The sequence below is a fragment of the Triticum aestivum genome, chromosome 7B (genome assembly GCF_018294505.1).
Source record: "Triticum aestivum cultivar Chinese Spring chromosome 7B, IWGSC CS RefSeq v2.1, whole genome shotgun sequence".
Lineage (NCBI taxonomy): Eukaryota > Viridiplantae > Streptophyta > Magnoliopsida > Poales > Poaceae > Triticum > Triticum aestivum.
Window position 1 is genome coordinate 2,845,794 of NC_057813.1, and position 20,975 is coordinate 2,866,768.

General features: G+C 45.8%; 1 pseudogene; it reads left to right on the top strand.

The window, feature by feature from the left end:
* Positions 1-4,700, top strand: part of LOC123156132 (sodium/calcium exchanger NCL1-like) — a 35,452-nt pseudogene extending 30,752 nt beyond the window's left edge.
* Positions 4,701-20,975: the final 16,275 nt, after the last annotated feature.

The following is a 20,975-nucleotide window of genomic DNA, read 5'->3' on the forward strand; positions in this document are numbered from 1 at the left end:
GTCTGCTAAATGACGATGGCACGCCGAACGAAAACGTCATAAGAAAGTATGATGCATCAACTTCATTTTGTTCTTCATATGGCAATGGAACATCATGAACATGAAGTGCTCCTTCTCTGAGCTAACATGCAGATTGTTCTACGAGATTGACAATGATGATAACTGCGACCTGTCACGAGCCGAGTTGCATGCCCTTATCATTGGAATCAACTTTGAGGAGATTGACTTTGACAAGAATGATGTTGTGGACAAAATCATGGACGACTTCGACACATCAGGCAATGGCACAATAGATGAGGGAGAGTTCGTTGTGGGAATGAAGATATGGCTCAATGAGGCCAAGAGAAAGGTGCAGGCTATGGGTGCCTACACTAACAAGTTCATCAACGACTACCATGAGGTATCCTTTGGATTCTCTGGATAGGGACTAGGGCACACTAAAAGGGTTTTGTGCACTAAAATACTACAAGCCAATGATTCTCACGCACAAATGAAATTATTTAGAAAATCAAATGAAGCCTTTACTAAAAAGGTTAATAATGTTTTAATAATTGTCCAACCAAAATTTGACTAATCATTTTTTCGATAAAGGGTGCTTGTATTAACTCAAAACATAGCATCAAGGGGATGATGAGTCTAAACCCATGACATAATTACGATGCACACATGCAACATGAACTTACACACACATAACAAATAAAACTCAGGCAACCGTAAAGTCTTAAAAGATCAAAACCATGCATAAGGCATGGAGGGCAGAAGGCCTACCGTGTAGACTATGCCGCCACCTATTTGATCAAAAAACCTCATTGCTTACCCACTCGAGCCGTGTACATGGCACCATAAACAATGGTCGATGCTCCAGCCTATGTACCATATACCACGAACGAAGCTACTACGTAGAACAAAAGATAACCTACATATGGGGTGGGTTTTTACCATGAAAAATAGTTTAGTACGTTAATAACAAGGGGATCATCTGCCTTGCTATGGTCGCTCTGATTATGTAGAAATGAATCTAAAATTCCATCTTTGGATCGGTTCGACCAACGGTCGACCTTTGCAACACGTTCTTAATAATATATGTGACACCATCCCGATGTAGCCATCCTAATTCGAATTTGAATGCTCAACGTGTAGTGGATGAAATTTCAATTAGGAATGATCGATGCATGGCCCGAAAGTTACTCAAGATGCTCGAGAGCGCGCACAGTCACCGTAGGGAACATTAGTTAACATTTGGTGTCCATGAGCACATATACAAATTTTCCCTATGTTGGCACCGAGGGATTATTGGCCAAGTGGACTGATGACCAGACGAACTAGCCTCTCTAAGGACCAAATTGTCAATAACAAGTTCAACAAAAGCGGCTAATGTGTGTCAAAAAGGTCAATTTTTTTCTTGCTGGTATCACAGGATATTAAAATCCCCCCCAATGAGGTTGGGGTACGGGTTATCCTTTGCAAGATTAACCAGTTCACAAGGGAAGGTAGAATTGTGTTCATCTTGGGCAACCCCCATAGATTGCAACCACAGTCCAGGAAAATTGGTAGGGCAGTTCCAAGGTGGAATTTTATATGAAACACACCAACTGAAAGGGCTAACAAATTCAGCGCCGTAGTCCAAACCCCAAGTAAAACACAGAACCTCCCACGACTAGGTAGACAATGTCAAGTGAAGTCGAAAACCCCTAAAAGGTGGTCGAGCACATGCACCGGGAAATCACGTCGGCCAACCTTGATGATGGCGACGAAGTTCAGACACTCAATTAGTAATGTGTTTATGTTCAGCCAAATCAGTGCGACATCTCCTATTCCAAAACACGTCTTTAATGTGGAAACTCGGATGGGACGGGGGGGGGGGGGGGGGGATACACAGTTGGTTACATAGCATAGACCCTAAGTCATACATGCGTCATCCAGTCCCTACTTAGCCTAGTTTCCAACCCATATTACATTGGGATATCTATAAGCTCTATGCAATCAATATATTACAATGTTTTACGAGCCAACAAAAGCATTTATTTAGGCTCGGTTGCAATATGAAATTTCCTAAAGTAACATGTAAAAGAGATGTAGAGGTATAAGAAAGAGCGGTAGAGGAAAACATAAGGAAAATGATCTTGTATCAATTACTAGAGATGATACAGAAAATACTTTTAATAACAAATGTTGTACAAATAGAAAGATTGTAGGAAAAAAAGTATACCAATTCTAAACTCTTGCATTTGATTGCCAAGTTTTAATTATGTTTTCAATTGTGGCATTTTCAGAATATCTATAATTGCAAATATAAATTAGGGAATTTTCCTTCATGATTCTTTGGTTACGAATTTGTACTATATTTGAACTCGTACCAACGTTTTGGTTACTGGGCGGTAAATTCGGTTACCGGACATTACCACAGTTCCTAACACCCCCGCGGTTAATGTGCTTACCAAGATAAAAATAATTAAAATTTTGAATTCAATCACTTAGTGAAAACTAAACAAGTTGGCCTCTCCACAACAATATATGAGACGGTTCAGTCGTAACTATGTTGTCTTCACTCCTCAAGGTAGACTGATTGATATCCTTGCCATTTTTATGAGTTCGGGGCCTACTATTTGTGTCCTATTTAACTGGTTATTGCGTGTAACTGTAAAACCCCAGTCCCCTATGTAAATGTTGACTATTCGGTGACCAAACACTGACTTCTTCTGCCTTCGGTTCAAAAAGGATCGCATCTTAGTTTTCCCCCACATTGGAACGCGCTTTAGGAAACTGAAGTGCATCGAGCCAGTGGATGCATGGCTATATATATGAAATTGTCATGTCATATATAGTTATCATTTATAGTTACTCATACAACAAGGTTAGTTATAAGGTTGGCTATAAGAGTACTACTTTTTTCACTTTCTCTCTATCTCTTTTTTCATATTTACTGTAATTGTCTAGGAGTACGCATATAACTAGGCTTTTGCATGAGAGCTCACTCCCAGTATTTTTCCATGTCTCTCTCCTCCACATACTCAAAAGTGCCACGTAAGTGGGGTACAAGTCCATTATTGTACTTGCTCTAATAGGGACGAAGCTAGAAACAAAACCCAATGGTGTAAGCTATGTAGTAATGGTGTCATCTATGCCATTTAGCACTGATTAGTACGAAATTAGTGAAGAAAAAGATACTGGTCTCAGCTCACACCAATGCCTCTATGGCAGCTACATCTCCATTTCTTAACTCCTTATTATGTGAGTTGTCGTTATTTTCTTGAAAATGATGCTTTTATTGACTTGATATCACATCAGGGGCATCTAAGAAAAATTTGTTCAGGTCGCATCTCACTCAGTCACTCTCATCTTTGCATGGCTAGGAGCCTAGGATGCACACGACCAAAACACATTCGAGTTGTTGCTAAGATGTTCCTTTTTGAAAACATATACGAATGGGATGTTTTAAATTAAAACACATGCATTCTTGGTTTCTTTAATGAAATATTTCCGGATGTAACCATTTGAGCAGTATTTTGTGGTTACCGTGTGTAACTGCAAATTCCAGCCCCTTAGTAGAGTTGACTACTCGGTAACCAAAACACTGATTCCTACCATAGCTCTGGACCTTTTGTCAAGTTTACATTTTTCTCTCCTTAATATTATAGTAGTAATAAGGGAAATTCCAATGCCGTGCATCAAAATAGACACACCAAATATGCGTAGACACGTCCAAACTTGTCCTCGGACAGCCATACGAGAGCCGGCCATTCAACCATATCCGCCAAATATGCTTCCATTGCCCAATTAAAAGAGGAGAGAGAATGGAGGAGGAGAAAAGCGGGGTTAGGGTAGCTAAGCTAGTGTGTCCGAACTGGACCGTGAACGTTTGATGCATGACGTTGGATGCGACCATTTTTCCAAATAAAGAACGAATGAGCCGTCTTATTAAGGAAATCCAGCTATAGCCTTCCAAGCCATTCTCATTTCAAAAGTAAAAGATCAGCATCACAGATTTGCCCAAACTTCTGAGAAAGAAATGCACTTCCAACAAGCGGTCTTGATCCTGCAGAGAACACGGGAGGAACATGATCAGCTGGCGGTAAGCGACGAAGAGGTGGAACCTGTGGAAAACCCGGAAGAATGATTGTCAAGGCCGTGGGTCTCATGCTTGTGGGTGCTGCCATCCCTGCTGCGTTTGCGGACCCACTTCTCGACGCCATCTACAGCCTGTTCAAGGCTACACATGTGTCATCCTTCTTCGTCTCATTCGTTGTGCTCCCGCTGGTGAACAACTCCAGCGAGGTCGTCTCTGCCGTCCGGTCCATGAGAAAGAAGAGGCGAAGGAACGCTTCCCTCGTTTTATCGGAGGTGCCTCACATTCACCATGAAATCACCATGATGCATGCATGCATGCAACCTTTGTAAACTGGACACTAATTGGGGTAATATTTACTACCACCGTACTTTGTTAATTTGCAGGTGTACTGTGTTGTGACTGTGAACAACCTGATGTGCTTGGGCATGTTCTTGGTGCTGGTCTATGCCCGGGACATAACGTGGAATTCTCCTCTGAGCTGCTCATCATTTTGCTTGTCTGCATCGTCATGGGCCTCTTCACGAGCTTCCGGACCAACTTCCCTCTCTGGACGTGCCTGGTGGCATACTCGCTCTACCCACTGTCTCTCGTCCTCGTTCACATTCTCGACTCAGTCTTCCATTGGTCGTAAAACGGACGTCTCTGTCCAAGACCAACCGCGATATGTACTCTTGTCTTATTGTGACCTTCACTCCACTGGTGGGAAAAGGGCCTTTGGTCGCGGTTCGCAACTGCCATTAGTCGCGGTTGCGCAACCGCGACCGAACGGGCGCGACTAAAGGCCCCACCCTTTAGTCGCGGTTGCTTAAGAACCGCGACTAAAGGCCCGTCCACGTGGGCGCCAGGTGGCCGTCGGGGCGGAGGACCTTTAGTCGCGGTTCTTCTGGCCAACCGCGACTAAAGGCCGCCGCAGGTTTAGGGTTTTAGCCCCCCCCCCCCTAAACCTGTTTTTTGTTTAATTTGTATTGTTTTATTTTTTTTGTGCTTTATTTTAATTTTGAAGGAGTTTCACATATTCTACGGTACTACATACATGCATATGAATGTACAATTTCAAACAAATTTGAAATTAGAACCAAAAAGAATTCAAGAGGAATATACAATATATATTCAATATCATCGGATGACCATATACAATTTTGAACAAGTTTCCATACATAATTTAATGCATATAAAGTTCTACGTCCTCGTAATGGTGTTCTCCTTTAGGATGGAGGACTTCCCTCCTGAACCATCCAGCTAGTTCCTCTTGAAGTGGTCGGAAGCGAGCTTCTGGACTAAGCATCATCCGGAGGTTATTCCTCTGAGCATTGGTATCACTCGGAACCCGCTCAGAGGTGTATCTCCGGATCATCTCACAGACATAGTATGCACATAGATTGGTCCCCGCTGGCTGAATATCCTCACCATTCTTAGCCTTTGCCCTTTTGAATTCTAGCTCTTTTTTGAATTCACCGACCTTTGTATCTACGAACCGTCTCCAAACCCTACGAGGCAAAGAAAATTAAATGAACAAGAGAGTTATTAGTTACTTGATATTAGGAAATGAACGAAATAGGCCGATCGATATAGAGCGCAAATGAATGAAAATAATTACTTCTGCAGCATTCTTCTCATGTCGACACAAAGCTTTGGATCCTTATTCAGAGAGTCGTGGACGAGACATTCTGAGGTGTCAACTTTAATTACTAGCAGAATCCAGTGGAACCTGCGGACACGATACATGCACAGTACGTCATGCATAACTCATCAATTAGCCGGCCACATACCATGCATGGAGTAAACAAAAGAGAATGTGCTCAAGACAGAAACACTCACCCAAAATGGTAAGGAAATAGAATATCACTTTTGAGTTCCTGCTTTGTAAGAAACTGCCACAGGTCTGCCTCCATGTCGGCGGGGTGATGCTCCAACACATATCCATTAACGATGTGTGGGTCAATGAACCCAACATCATGGATGTTCCTTACTCTGCATTCCTTAATCTTCATTCTGCATGTATAATAGCGGACACAACAATATAGTTAGGACATATATATAGTGCAGGCAATATGAACGAGATGGGGTAGAAATAAATCACTTACAGAACGTAGCAACTGATGATAGATTTGTCGAGCTCGCGCAGATTGAAAAGCTGGAACAATTCACTCAGATGAATTTGTACATAGTAATGTTTGAAGTGATGCTCATATCTAACTTCCGCATAAATATATTCTTTGGCGTTTTTATTTTTTATGTAACCCTTGTACCATTTCAGCAGCCTTTCATTTGTGGAGGTAGATCCTGTTCCTGCGCAGGCTCGACGAGAGGCCCATTCTTCACATATGTAATTACTACCTCCTTCACTGGCGCCTCATCAAGGCCTAACAGTTCACGAAGAGTAATACCTAAGTTGGCCGCTTGTTCTCTGGCACTCGTTACAGTCAATCCATGTGCTGCCGCAGCTGCTATGATATCGGGGTCATCCGGACCGGCGGCTTTCACTATAAGCGGGGCAATCGATTGTTTACTTTGTTCCCCGAGCTGGGCAACTCGTTTCCCGCTTGTTTTACTTTCTAATTCCGTTTTCTCGGCCTCCTCCAAGGCTTTGTTCTCCTGGTTCTCCGCCCGCTCTTTCTTCTCCTTCAACATGAGTGCCTGCCTACGAAGTTCACGTGCATAGTCGTCAGGCAGATTCTTCGCGGCTTGGGACGGTGTGCTCAAAAATGACTTAGCCCACTTCTTTTGCTCATCAGAAAATACTGGCTTGGGCTCGGGCTCTCTTTTCTTCTTGCAGTCCGCCTTCCATTTCTCATGATCAGCAGTCGCGGCCGCGGCAGTTTCCTCGGCACTACGTTCCCAAGGCCTTGTGGGGAGAGGCTTCAATGATGGCTCCGGTACCTTTGTGGTCTTAGTTACATAAGGGTCCGGGTTAATAATCCAGGACTGCTTCTGCTTCTTTGCCGGAGGTGGATTGGGGGGCGGCGTCTGATCACCCGCCGGACGAGGACTGGGGGGCGGCGTCTGATCACCCGCCGGGCGTTGTGGACTGGGGGGCGTCGGCTGACGTGACGGAGGTGTAGGTGAACCGCCACCACCGTAGGGGGGTGGACTTGTTGTCCTTGGCGCCTCGCCTGGAAACTTGATAAACTTCTTTTGCCATAGAATGAAATGGCGCTTGACATCTCCAAGTCTTTTCTCCCCTTCAGGTGTAGCAATGTCAATCTCCAGGTCCTCAAACCCTTGGACTATGTCCTCCACCGTGACACGAGCATAGCCATCTTGAATGGGGGTGTTGTGGTGGAGTGCTCCAGGTAAACATGGTAAAGCACTGCCGATGGCTACCTTCATGGACATGTTCCCGATAGGATAATACAGATGACATTCTTTCATCTCCTTTATATCGTCCACGGGGTAGCGAGGAGGCTCCGGTGCAGTAATTTCGACCACCAGAGGCTCCGGTGCAGTAATTTCGACCACCAGAGGCTCCGGTGCAGTAATTTCGATCGTCAGTGCATCTGCACCAGCCGGTGGGGCCTCCGTGGAAGCCACACTGCTTCTCCGCTGCTGGCTTCTGAGATCCGCTGGATGATCTTCATGCTGCGCCCGAGCTGCATCTTGTTCGGCTACTAGTACACTCACGGTTTTCTTCATCACATCCATTTCCGATGCCAACCGCGCCACAACATCTGCTTCCCGATCCATCTTTCTCTTCCGGCTTCTGTAACCGTACGGGTCATCGTTCTAGGGGAACCCTATTTTCCACGGAATGTGCCCCATGCCTCGTACACGTCCTCCGTGTTCAGGATTCCTAAGGGCTTTTGTCAGCGCGTCGTTCTCTCTGTTGAACTTGATCTTCCCCTCTTGAGCATCCCTCATTGCGTCAATAAGGGCTTGGGTGGGTTTAATTATTTTGCCCCGGTAAACACAGTCCCCTGTCTCCGGGTTCAGCGTTCCCCCATGCCCGTACCACCAGCTTTTGGCCCTTGGGTCCCATCCCTCCGTACCTGGACGGATTCCTCGCGCCCTCAGCTCGTTCTCCATCTTCTCCCACCTAGGCTCCCAAAGGCGATACCCTCCTGGCCCCATAATATGATTGTACTCCTTCTTAGCCGCATTTTCCTTATTTTTTTCGATATTTGAATGAACTGCTCCGATTTCTTTTGCTTCACAAATTCTGGCCAATCATGTTTCAGTTTCTCATATTGTCCTTTGAAATCCGGAGTCTTGTTCTGCTTGACAAAGTCATGGGCTAGATTTTGCTTGAATTTCCGGAATGCGTCGGCCATCTTATGAAGAGTGAACTGTTTGACTAGCCTCCTCCTCTCCTTGTTTTCCTCAATCTTGTTACCCTGCTCATCGAATTTGTTGTATTCCGGAGGTAGAACGAAATGTTCCATAAGCTTTTTGAAGCAATCTTTTTTTGTTCTCTTATCGACAAAAGTGAAACCAGCAATTCGTGCCTTCTTTGGCTTATTCCACTCCTGGACGGTGATCGAGACGTTGTCTCTAACAATGGCTCCGCATTGGTTGACAAACTTGGTGGCGTTCTTGCGGGGCTCCAGTGGCCTGCCGGTTGCACTGTCGACAACCTCGATGGTGCATGTTTCTCCTTGTTTCATCGTCTTGGTTGCGCCACGCTTTGACGACGTACTCGATTGTTTCGACGATCCGGCCGAGGGCTAAAATAAGAAAGAGAGTCGCGCGCGTTAGTCCACACATATTTATTCAAATCAGTTAGTTTGTATCACCAGAGGCTCAATGTATATATATATACCTCGGCGCCGGAGGTGGTTGCTACTTCCATTTGAAGATCGTCGTTTATCGACGTTTGTTCGGCATCATCTTGCTGACGGCGCCCTTCATCTTCACCGTCAAGGTTCAGATAAGAAGAGATATCATCTTCTTCTTGTCCGGTCGGCACATATAGAATATCGCCGTTTATGATGCCGAACATATGTGCTTCACCGTCCGGATCATAGTTGTCCATAATCGGGTCAGCTCTATCGTCCGCCATTATGTCAGTCCTGAAAACATGTAGTAAAAACAAATTAATTAAGTGAAGAAGGGGGGCGGTGGCGGTGGCGGTGGCGAAAGGGCGGTGGCAAAAGGAGGGGGCGAGGAAGGGGTGGGAGAGGGTGTCGCGGTAGAGCGCGAGAGCAGCCTTATGGTTTCAGACCATGAGCTGCAGTCATTTGCTAGAGAACTTGAGTCATTTGCTAGAGAACTTGAGTGTGACGCCCGGATACATTAACCTCTGCTAATGGTACCACATCACCACGATTACTGTGGTTAATCTCGTGATGATTCAAGTCCCGTTCGAATTTAAAAATTCAAAATCAAGTTAAAAAATTAAAAATTTCAAACATAAAAACTAAAATGTTCAAAGCGTGGCAAATAATCCCTTGATAATTGTCACGTTGAAAACCACATTTGTAAAGTATTTAAATGTGCTTTGGTGAATAAAATTGTGCCTTAAACAATAAATTAAATGCATTTTATAATTTATAAAATCTTAAACTTTTTTAATTAGGCATGAAACCTTTTGTGGCAGTGGTAAAACTAGTCACATTAATTTAGGTGCTTTTGTATGAATTTTGTAAAACAAAAATAAATGGGCATAAAGATAAAACACTAAAGCAAAATTACTAAAATAAATAGTAAAGACAAAACAAAAGACCCCCCCCCCCCCCGGCTCCCCATGGGCCTCGGCCCATCCCACCCAACCGGACAGCCCACCCTGGCTGGCCCACCTCGCCCCTGCTTATCCCCCACCCCTGGAACCCTAACCCACGAGCCCGACTTTCCATACCGTGAAAAAAAAACAAGCCCCACTTTCCCCCATGACCCCCAAACCCTTCCTCCCTCTCCCGATCTAGCGGCGCCCCGCCCCTAACGCCGCCGGTACGGACCGTCGCCACCGTCCTTGTGCCATCGTCATCACCCTAGGACTGGCTGGGTCTCGCGCCTACATGTCCTTCGGCACCCGTTCCCTCCGTCTCGGACCTCACCCTGCACCGCGGCAGCCCCGTGCCGTCCTCTGCTCGTAGGAGAGCCATGGCGCCGCAGGCCTTCCCGAACGCTACCCCGAGCACCGCTGCCAGTTCCCTGCATCGCATGTGAGCATGCGTCCCTGCTCTATCCTCGTCCCTCACGTTCACCACTCCCCTGCACGCGCTCGCCACGTCGGATGCGCGCCCTACCGTCCGGCTCTGCTTGCTGTTGCCGCTGCGTTGCTGCTGCTACCGCACAGCCTCCCGCACCCGACCGCTGGCGCCGTACGTGGGCGAGAGGGGGCGGCGGGCGACGGCGGGCGGCGTCGAGGGCGAGGGCGACGGCGGGCGGCGTCGAGGGCGAGGGCGACGGCGGGAGGCGTCGAGGGCGAGGGCGACGGCGGCAGGCCTTCGGCGCGGCAGAGAATCGGAGAAGACGAGAAATGGAGGCGACGGGCCCTTGTATTTATAGCCGCCCCCATTAGTCGCGGTTGGGGAGGCGACCCGCGACTAAAGGGTAACCTTTAGTCGCGGTTGCGGAGGAGACCCGCGACTAAAGGGCTTTTTTGGCGGGTTTTTGTTCCCGCGCGCAACGACCTTTAGTCGCGGTTGGGCAGGCCAACCGCGACTAAAGGTATTCTTAAAATACTTTTTCTTTTTCAAAATGTTAAAAATACAAATAATATATCGAAAAATTCAGAAAAATAAAACTAATTCAATTCAATATGTTAAAAACACAAATATTATATCAAAAAATTCAGAAAAATAAAACTAATTCAATTCAAAATTCTAAAAATACAAATAATATATCAAAAAATTAAGAAAATAAAACTAATTCAATTCAAAATGTTAAAAATACAAATAATATATCAAAAAATTCAGAAAAATAAAACTAATTCAATTCAATATGTTAAAAACACAAATAATATATCAAAAAATTCAGAAAAATAAAACTAATTCAATTCAATATGTTAAAAACACAAATATTATATCAAAAAATTCAGAAAAATAAAACTAATTCAATTCAAAATTCTAAAAATACAAATAATATATCAAAAAATTAAGAAAAATAAAACTAATTCAATTCAAAATGTTAAAAATACAAATAATATATCAAAAAATTCAGAAAAATAAAACTAATTCAATTCAAAATTTTATACGCCTAGGCAGGAGTATGACTAAATCACTCCAAATTTCATGTATCATCAGTGGTATCTCGAATCATTCGAAAATGGACACCAAACACATCACGGGTAATATAATTCACATGATCCATTCAACAAAGTTTGGTACAATAAATTATTACACATCATTTCTTCCCTTGTGTCCCTGCTTGCTTACGATTGTGCCGTATCCATGGAGCATCCTCATCATTTAACTTAATGCTTGGGTCGGTGTTCACTTTGAAGGGCGGAATTTCAGCAAACATATTATAATCTTCTGACATGTCTGTCTTGTCCTCCACTCCCACGATGTTTCTTTTCCCTGAAAGAACAATGTGGCGCTTTGGATCATCGCATGATGTACTGATCGTTTTCTTATCTTTCCGTTTCCTCGGTTTGCTACTCATGTCCTTCACATAGAAAACCTGAGCGACATCTTTCGCTAGGACGAATGGTTCGTCAAGGTAACCAAGATTGTTGAAATCCACCATTGTCATTCCGTATTGCTGGTCCACCTTTACCCCACCTCCTGTTAGCTTGAACCATTTGCACCGGAACAAAGGGACCTTAAAGGAGGGTCCATAGTCAAGTTCCCATATCTCCTCTATGTAACCATAATATGTGACCTTTTGCCCATTCTCGGTTGCTGCATCAAAGCGGACACCACTGTTTTGGTTGGTGCTCTTTTTATCTTGGGCGATCATGTAAAATGTATTCCCATTTATCTCGTACCCTTGGAAAGTCGTTATAGTCGAAGATGGTGTCTTGGCCAACATGTACAGCTGATCTACAACATCATTGTCATTCATTAAATGTTTTCTCAACCAACTGCCGAAAGTCTCCATGTGGGCCTTCCTAATCCAGGATTCAGGCTTCCCCGGGTTGTCCGAGCGTAAAATATTCTTGTGTTTCTCAAAGTACGGAGCCACCAAGCTGGAATTGGTCAGTACAGTGTGGTGTGCTTCAGTCAGAGAATGGCCGTCCATACATGTCGTTGATTTCCTTCCGATCGTGCCTTTTCCACTTAGTCTCCCCTCGTGCCGCGATCGAGGAAGACCAATCGGCTTAAGGTCAGGAACAAAGTCAACACAAAACTCAATTACCTCCTCATTTCCATAGCCCTTGGCGATGCTTCCTTCTGGCCTAGCACGGTTACGAACATATTTCTTTAATACTCCCATGAACCTCTCGAAGGGGAACATATTGTGTAGAAATACAGGACCGAGAATGAAAATCTCTTCGACTAGGTGAACCAAGAGGTGCGTCATAATATTGAAGAAGGATGGCGGGAACACCAACTCGAAACTGACAAGACATTGGATCACATCGTTCTGTAACCGTGGTAGATCTTCTGGATTGATTACCTTCTGAGAGATTGCATTGAGGAATGCACATAGCTTCACAATGGCTACTCGAACATTTTCCGGCAGGAGCCCCCTCAAAGCAATCGGAAGCAATTGCGTCATAATCACGTGGCAGTCGTGAGACTTCAGGTTTTGGAACTTTTTCTCCGCCATGTTTATTATTCCCTTTATATTGGATGAGAATCCAGACGGGACCTTCATACTGCTCAGGCATTCAAAAAAGATGACCTTCTCTTCTTTGGTCAGAGCGTAGCAGGCACGACCTTGAAACCATTCCGGATGCCGGTCATCAGGGTGACAATCTCGTCAACTAGATGAACTAGGACATGCGTCATGATATTGAAGAAGGATGGTGGGAACACCATCTCGAAACTGACAAGATATTGCACCACATCACTCCTTAGCCTTGGTATGATTTCTGGATCGATCACCTTCTGAGAGATTGCATTTAGGAATGCTCATAGCTTCACAATGGCTAATCGGACGTTTTCGGTAGAAGCCCCCTCAATGCAACCGGAAGTAGTTGCGTCATAATCACGTGGCAGTCATGAGACTTTAAGTTCTGAAACTTTTTCTCTGCCATATTTATTATTCCCTTTATATTCGACGAGAAGCCAGTCAGGACCTTCATACTAAGCAGGCATTCAAAGAAGGTTTCCTTCTCTTCTTTGGTAAGAGCGTAGCTGGCAGGACCTTCATACTGCTTTGGAGGCATGCCGTCTTTTTTGTGCAAACGTTGTAGGTCCTCCCGTGCCTCATCTGTATCTTTTGTCTTCCCATACACGCCAAGAAGCCTAGCAGGTTCATGCAAAGGTTCTTCGTCACGTGCATCACGTTGATCGAAGAGCCGACCTCTAGGTCTTCCCAGTAGGGTAGGTCCCAAAATATAGATTTCTTCTTCCACATGGGTGCGTGTCCCTCAGCGTCACTCGGAACAGCTAGTCCGCCGGGACCCTTTCCAAAGATTACGTGTAAATCATTGACCATAGCAAGTACGTAATCACCGGTACGCAGGGCGGGCTTCTTCCGGTGATCTGCCTCGCCTTTGAAATGCTTGCCTTTCTTTCGACATTGATGGTTGGTTGGAAGAAATCGACGATGGCCCAGGTACACATTCTTCCTGCAGCTTCCCAGGTATATACTTTTGGTGTCAGCTAAACATTGCGTGCACGCGTGGTATCCCTTGTTTATCTGTCCTGAAAGGTTACTCAGAGCGGGACAATTGTTGATAGTTACAAACAGCAATGCGTGCAGGTTAAATTCCTCCTGTCTGTGCTCATCCCACACACGTACACCATTTCCATTCCACAGCTATAAAAGTTCTTCAACTAATGGCCTTAGGTACACATCAATGTCGTTGTCGGGTTGCTTAGGGCCTTGGATGAGAACTGGCATCATAATGAACTTCCGCTTCATGCACATCCAAGGAGGAAGGTTATACATACATAGAGTCCCGGGCCAGGTGTTGTGATTGCTGCTCTGCTCCCCGAAAGGATTAATGCCATCCGCTCTTAAACCAGACCATACGTTCCTTGGGTCATGTGCAAACTTAACACAGTACTCTCTCTCGATTTTTCTCCACTGCGACCCGTCAGCGGGTGCTCTCAATTTCCCGTCTTTCTTACGGTCCTCACTGTGCCATCGCATCAACTTGGCGTGCTCTTTCTTTCTGAACAATCGTTTCAACCGTGGTATTATAGGAGCATACCACATCACCTTCGCAGGAACTCTCTTCCTGCGGGGCTCGCCGTCAACATCACCAGGGTCATCTCGTCTGATCTTATACCGCAATGCACCGCATACTGGGCATGCGTTCAAATCCTCGTACGCATCGCAGTAGAGGATGCAGTCATTAGGGCATGCATGTATCTTCTGCACCTACAATCCTAGAGGGCATACGACCTTCTTTGCCGCGTACGTACTGTCGGGCAATTCATTATCCTTTGGAAGCTTCTTCTTCAATATTTTCAGTAGCTTCTCAAATCCTTTGTCAGGCACAGTATTCTCTGCCTTCCACTGCAGCAATTCCAGTACGGTACCCAGCTTTGTGTTGCCATCTTCGCAATTGGGGTACAACCTTTTTTTGTGATCCTCTAACATGCGATAGAACTTCAGCTTCTCCTTTTGACTTCGCATTGCGTCCTTGCATCGACAATGACCCGGCGGAGATCATCATCGGGCACATCATCTGGTTCCTCTTGATCTTCAGCAGCTTCCCCCGCTGCAGCATCATCGGGCACATCATCTGGTTCCTCTTGATCTTCAGCAGCTCCCCCCGTTGCAGCATCACCGTATTCAGGGGGCACATAGTTGTCATCGTCCTCTTCTTCTTCGTCGTCTTCCATCATAACCCCTATTTCACCGTGCCTCGTCTAAACATTATAGTGTGGCATGAAACCCTTGTAAAGCAGGTGGGTGTGAATGATTTTCCGGTCAGAGTAAGACTTCGTATTCCCACATTTAGTGCATGGACAACACATAAAACCATTCTGCTTGTTTGCCTCAGGCACTTCGAGAAAATTATGCACGCCCTTAATGTACTCAGAGGTGTGTCTGTCACCATACATCCATTGCCGGTTCATCTACGTGCATTACATATAATTATGTGTGTCAAAAGTAAGAAAATCAAACAAATATCTACCTAAAGTAAGAAAATCAGACAAGTATCAGAAAGAAGATAAGAACAAGAGGCTCACCATGGTGGTGCCGGTGACGAGATCGGCGCGGGCGATCAACAGCGGTGAAAACGGGGACGGGGCGTGACGGACCGCTAAATCTAGACAAATCTCGAAAAAATGGAGCTCCGAGGTCGAGCTTCGAGAGGAGAAAGCTTAACTAGTGTGGCTCGGGCATTTCATCGAACACCTCATGTGCATAGGAGGTGAACTAGAGCACCGAAATGCCCTCTCCTCGCCGGATTGAAAAAACAGAGCACTGGAGTGCTCTGCCGCGGCGGTGGGTATATATAGGCAAGTTATTTGTCCCAGTTCATGGCATGAACCGGGACTAAAGCACCCCCTTCTGTCCCGGTTCAAGCCACGGACCGGGACCAATGGTTGTGGGCCAGGAGCGAGGACCATTGGTCCTGGTTCGTGGCTTGAACCGGGACAAATGGTTCCACACGAACCGGGACCAATGCCCACGAGGCCCCGGCCGGCCCCCTGGGCTCACGAACCGGGTCTAATACCCCCCATGGGTCCCGGTTCTTGAAGAACCGGGACTAATGGGTTGGCCAGGCCCGAACGGTAGCCCTGTTTTGTACTAGTGTACATGTACTTTTTCTGTAGGGAAAAGTGAAAGCACAAGTGCTCCCTCTGTGATTTTGGTAATTAATTTCAGCATATCTCTTGTTGGACTAACATTTTCATCTAGTATATTTCAGAGAGTTCAACAAAGGCGTGGCATGGACAAGAGGATGTGGAACCCCTTCAAGATGCTAAGGACAAATATTGGCAAAAGCTCAAGACTCTTCATTTCTATTTTAGTGATCCAAGATCACATTGAGTCCATAGGAAAAGCCAATACTATTAAAAGGGGATGAGGTGGTACTTAATGATCTACTTTCTCAAAGTGCTTAGTGATATGCTCCAAAGCCCTCAACCACTTCCTTAATCAAAATATGTCCTAAACCTAAAGTCAAAATCGGCTCCACTGATTTTATCTATCCGGCGCCACCGAGTTCACTTGACATAGCCACTGCCAGAAACCCTAATCAGTTTAGTCTCACCGATAGGATCTCGGTCTCACCGAGATGGCCTTGAAAAATCTTTGTTGCATGTTGCAATTATTTCAGTCTCACCGAGATGTGCAATCGGTCACACCGAGTTTGCCTGACCAACTCTCTGTTTGCTCATTGCTGAAATCGGTCTCACCGATTTCATGCAATCGGTCACACCGAGATGAGGTTTTGCCTTAACCCTAGCACACCGATCCCATCGAGTTGACCTTGTCGGTCCCACCGAAAATCCTAACGTTCACATTTTGAACTAGACGGTCCCACCGAGTTTCTTTATTCAGTCTGACCGAGTTTGGTAAAATGTGTATAATGCCTAGATTTTGTGTGGAGGCTATATATACCCCTCCACCCCCTTCTCCATTAGAGAGAGAGCCATCAGAACATGCATACACTTCCACTACTCATTTCTGAGAGAGAACCACCTACTCATGTGTTGATACCAAGACGTTCCAATCCAACCACAAGAATCTTGATCTCTAGCCTTCCCCAAGTTGCTTTCCACTCAAATCATCTTTCCACCATATCCAAATCTGTGAGAGAGAGTTGAGTGTTGGGAAGACTATCATTTGAAGCACAAGAGTAAGGAGTTCATCATCAACACAACATCTATTACCTTTTGGAGAGTGGTGTCTCCTAGATTGGTTAGGTGTCACTTGGGAGCCTCCGTCAAGATTGTGGAGTTCAACCAAGGAGTTTGTAAGGGCAATGAGATCGCCTACTTCGTGAACATCTATCCTAGTGAGGCAAGTCCTTCGTGGGTGATGGCCATGGTGGGATAGACAAGGTCGCTTCTTCGTGGGTGGAGCCCTCTGTGGACTCACGTGACCGTTACCCTTCGTGGGTTGAAGTCTCCATAAACGTGGATGTACGATAGCACCACCTATCGGAACCACGCCAAAAATCTTCGTGTCTCTAATTGCGTTTGCACACTTCAATCCTATCCCTTTACTTTCTTGCAAATTGCATGCTTTACTTTCCGCTACTCATGTACTCTTGCCATGCTTGCTTGAAATGTATTGTGAATGCTTAAACTTGGGCTAAAGCTCCACCTCAACTTGAAGAACTTAAAAACTGCTACTTTTTCTTGTTGAGTGTCTAATCACCCCCCCTCTAGACACCTCTTCTCAATCCTTTCAATTGGTATCAGAGCATTAGTCTCCATTGCTTTGGTTTAATCACCATTAGAGGAAGATGGATGAGTCTACTATGGGGAGTTTTTGGCGTAAAGTGCCTATGCTTGATGAAGAGTTCTATAATGCTTGGAAAAATGAGATGCTTGAGATTTTCAATGAATATCAATTGAACAAGTACATTACTACCCCTTTGCGCCCCTTATTGATCCATTGCATCCTTAGAACTATCAATCTTATCATTAGAGGATTTCCTAGAAATTTGATTGTATGCTTGCTTACTCTTGAATGTGCCTACACCATATGGAGATGTCTTGAGGAACGCTTTCCAGATTATTCCTTAAAAAAATTAGATGAGATTCTTCATAAGTCCATTACTTTAAATAAGATGAATCCCAATGATCCTAAGTTTTGTGATTGTCTATTTGAGCTTAGTGACCTTCTGCATGCCAAAGGAGATGTTGGAATAATTAGTAATACCATCTCAGAAGTCATTAGAATTCATAAAGATGCACATTGTGATGACCATATATCTAATGAATCACTCTCTCTTGCTGATGATCAATCACAAGACGATGTTGAACATGGATACTATGATGAGGATGATGATAGTGACTTTGATCTCGATGAGTCTATGAGACACTTTGGTCTTATGGCTTACCTTGGAGGCAATATGGCCGGAGGAAAGGAATGGTTACTTGATAGTGGATGTACCGATTACATGACCGGAGACAAGGATATGTTTCGTGAGCTTGCTGAAAATAACGGCCCTCAAAACTATGTCACTTTTGGTGATAATTCAAAGGGTAAGGTGTTTGGCCTGGTAAGGTGGCCATCTCACATGACAGCTCCTTACAAAATGTTATGCTCGTTGAATGTCTTGGCTATAATTTACTTTCCATATCTAGACTAGCCGATTTTGGTTTCAATGTCCTCTTTACTGAAGTAGATTGCCAAGTGTTTGGAAGAGATAATCACAATATGGTCTTTACCGGTATACGTAGAGGTGATCTATACATTGTTGATTTCACTAAAAAGGCTCAACCTAGAACTTGCTTAATTGCTAAATCTTCTAAAGGTTGGTTGTGGCATAGATGGTTAGGTCATGTGGGAATGCAAAATCTTGATAAGCTTATTAAAGGTGATCATATCCTTGGAGTTAAAGATGTTATATTAGACAAGGATAGACTTTGCAGTGCTTGTCAAGTAGGAAAACAAGTTGGAGGAAGTCATCCCGTGAAGAATATCATGACCACGAGAAGACTAAGGGATTCCTGCATAAGGGGGTATCTGGACAGCCGGACTATGTACTTTGGCCGGACTGTTGGACTATGAAGATACAAGATTGAAGACTTCGCCCCGTATCCGGGTGGGACTCTCCTTTGAGTGGAAGGCAAGACTTGGAGATTCGGATGTAGATCTCCTTCTCTATAACCGACTCTGTGTAACCCTAGCCCCCTCCGGTGTCTATATAAACCGGAGGGTTTAGTCCGTAGGACAACAACAATCATACATAGGCTAGCTTCTAGGGTTTAGCCTCTACGATCTCGTGGTAGATCAACTCTTGTAATACTCATATCATCAAGATCAGTCAAGCAGGAAGTAGGGTATTACCTCCATCGAGAGGGCCCGGACCTGGGTAAAATATCGTGTCCCCAGCCTCCTATTACCATTAGCCTTAGACGCACAGTTCAGGACCCCCTACCCGAGATCCGCCGGTTTTGACACCGACATTGGTGCTTTCATTGAGAGTTCCTCTGTGTTGTCGCTGTAAGGCTCGATGGCTCCCCCAACCTTCAACAACGCAGTCCAGGGTGAGACTTTTCTCCCCGGACAAATCTTCCTGTTCGGCGGCTTCGCACTGCGGGCCAACTCGCTTGGCCATCTGGAGCAAATTGATAGCTACGCCCCTGGCCATCAGGTCAGGTTGGGGAACTTGAATTACACAGCTGATATCTGCGGAGACTTGATCTTCGACGGATTCGGGCCTGCATCGGGAGTATCGAACAGTCACGACGAGCATGACTTAAGTCTGATATCGGACAGTGTTCGGGATATCGCCCCTGCAGCCGCTTCGGACCTAAATCCGGGGCAGATCGCGTCGACCAAGGACGGGTTGATGGACCCTGCCACAGAGGCCGCATACACTTCGGCGGTAGAGCCGAACACAGACTCCGCCGTTAAGGAGATCTGCGCCATCGGACCCCCGGACTTGTGTCCGGGTGTGGATCCCGAACCGTGCGCGCCCGGACCTATCGAGTTCGATTGGGCTCCAGTAATGGAGTTCACCGCCGCGGATATCTTTCAGCACTCCCCCTTGGGGGAAGCACTTAATTCACTAAAGTCTCTCTCTCTTTGACAGAAGACTCTTGGCCGAACTATATCCGGCCCGAGTGGGACACGGATGACGAAGAAAGTCGCCTCCCACACACCACCCGCTTCATAGCCACTGTCGATGACCTAACAGACACACTTGATTTCGACTCTGACGACATCGACGGTATGGACGTCGACGCAGGGGACGATCTGGAACCACCGCCCACGGGGCGCTAGACCGCCACTTCATCATATGACATCTACATGGTGGACACGCCTAAGGAAGACAACGGAGACAAAAAGGACACAGCGGAGGATAAACCCCCCGGACAAAAACAAAAGTGATGACGCAGGCGCCGCTCTAAGTCTAGTCACATAAAACACTCCGGTTGACTCCGAAGGCAACAATATGAACCCAGCAATGGAGCAAGAAGAGCCAGGCCACGCCGAACAAACGCCCGATCACAATGATCCCGAGGGCCGAACTCATCAAAATGCCCACGGAGGGGAGGACAGTCCGGTTGACGATGCATTCATCATCCCGGAAAAACACTTGGAACAAGATAACCTCCACAGAAGTCTTATGGCCACGGCAAGCAGCCTAAAGAAGAAGAAGCAAAGGCTTAAAGCCACGCAGGATACGCTCAACCGAAGATGGAATAAGGTGCTAGACACTAAAGGAAAATGCAGCGACGATCGCCACACAATGAGCTACCCAAAACGTAAGTTGCTGCCCGAATTTGACGACGAGGCCGCCGCGCCCATTCTGCCAAAGAACAATACGGCCACTCGGTCGGACCAACCACTTCATGGCCGCGATAGAGCAGCCACTGATACCACGCACGATTTACGTGAGTTCCTGGACAAAAAGGCCGGTGCAGCCAGGTCCATCTACGGATCCAGAGGACATGCTCCGACGCGGGATTATGGTAACCACAATGATCACACTGATCAAATACCAGTTCGGAATCAACACCGGGCGCAACAACAGCCGACAGCATGCCGCGACATGTCCAGATACAGAGGGGCTGTGCACCCTCTATGCTTGACCGATGAGGTGCTGGATCATGAATTTCCGCAGGGATTCAAACCCGTGAACATAGAGGCATACGACGGAACGACAGACCCTGGGGTCTGGATTGAGGATTTTATCCTTCACATACACATGGCTCGTGGGGACGACCTCCACGCCATCAAATACCTTCCCCTTAAGCTGAAAGGACCA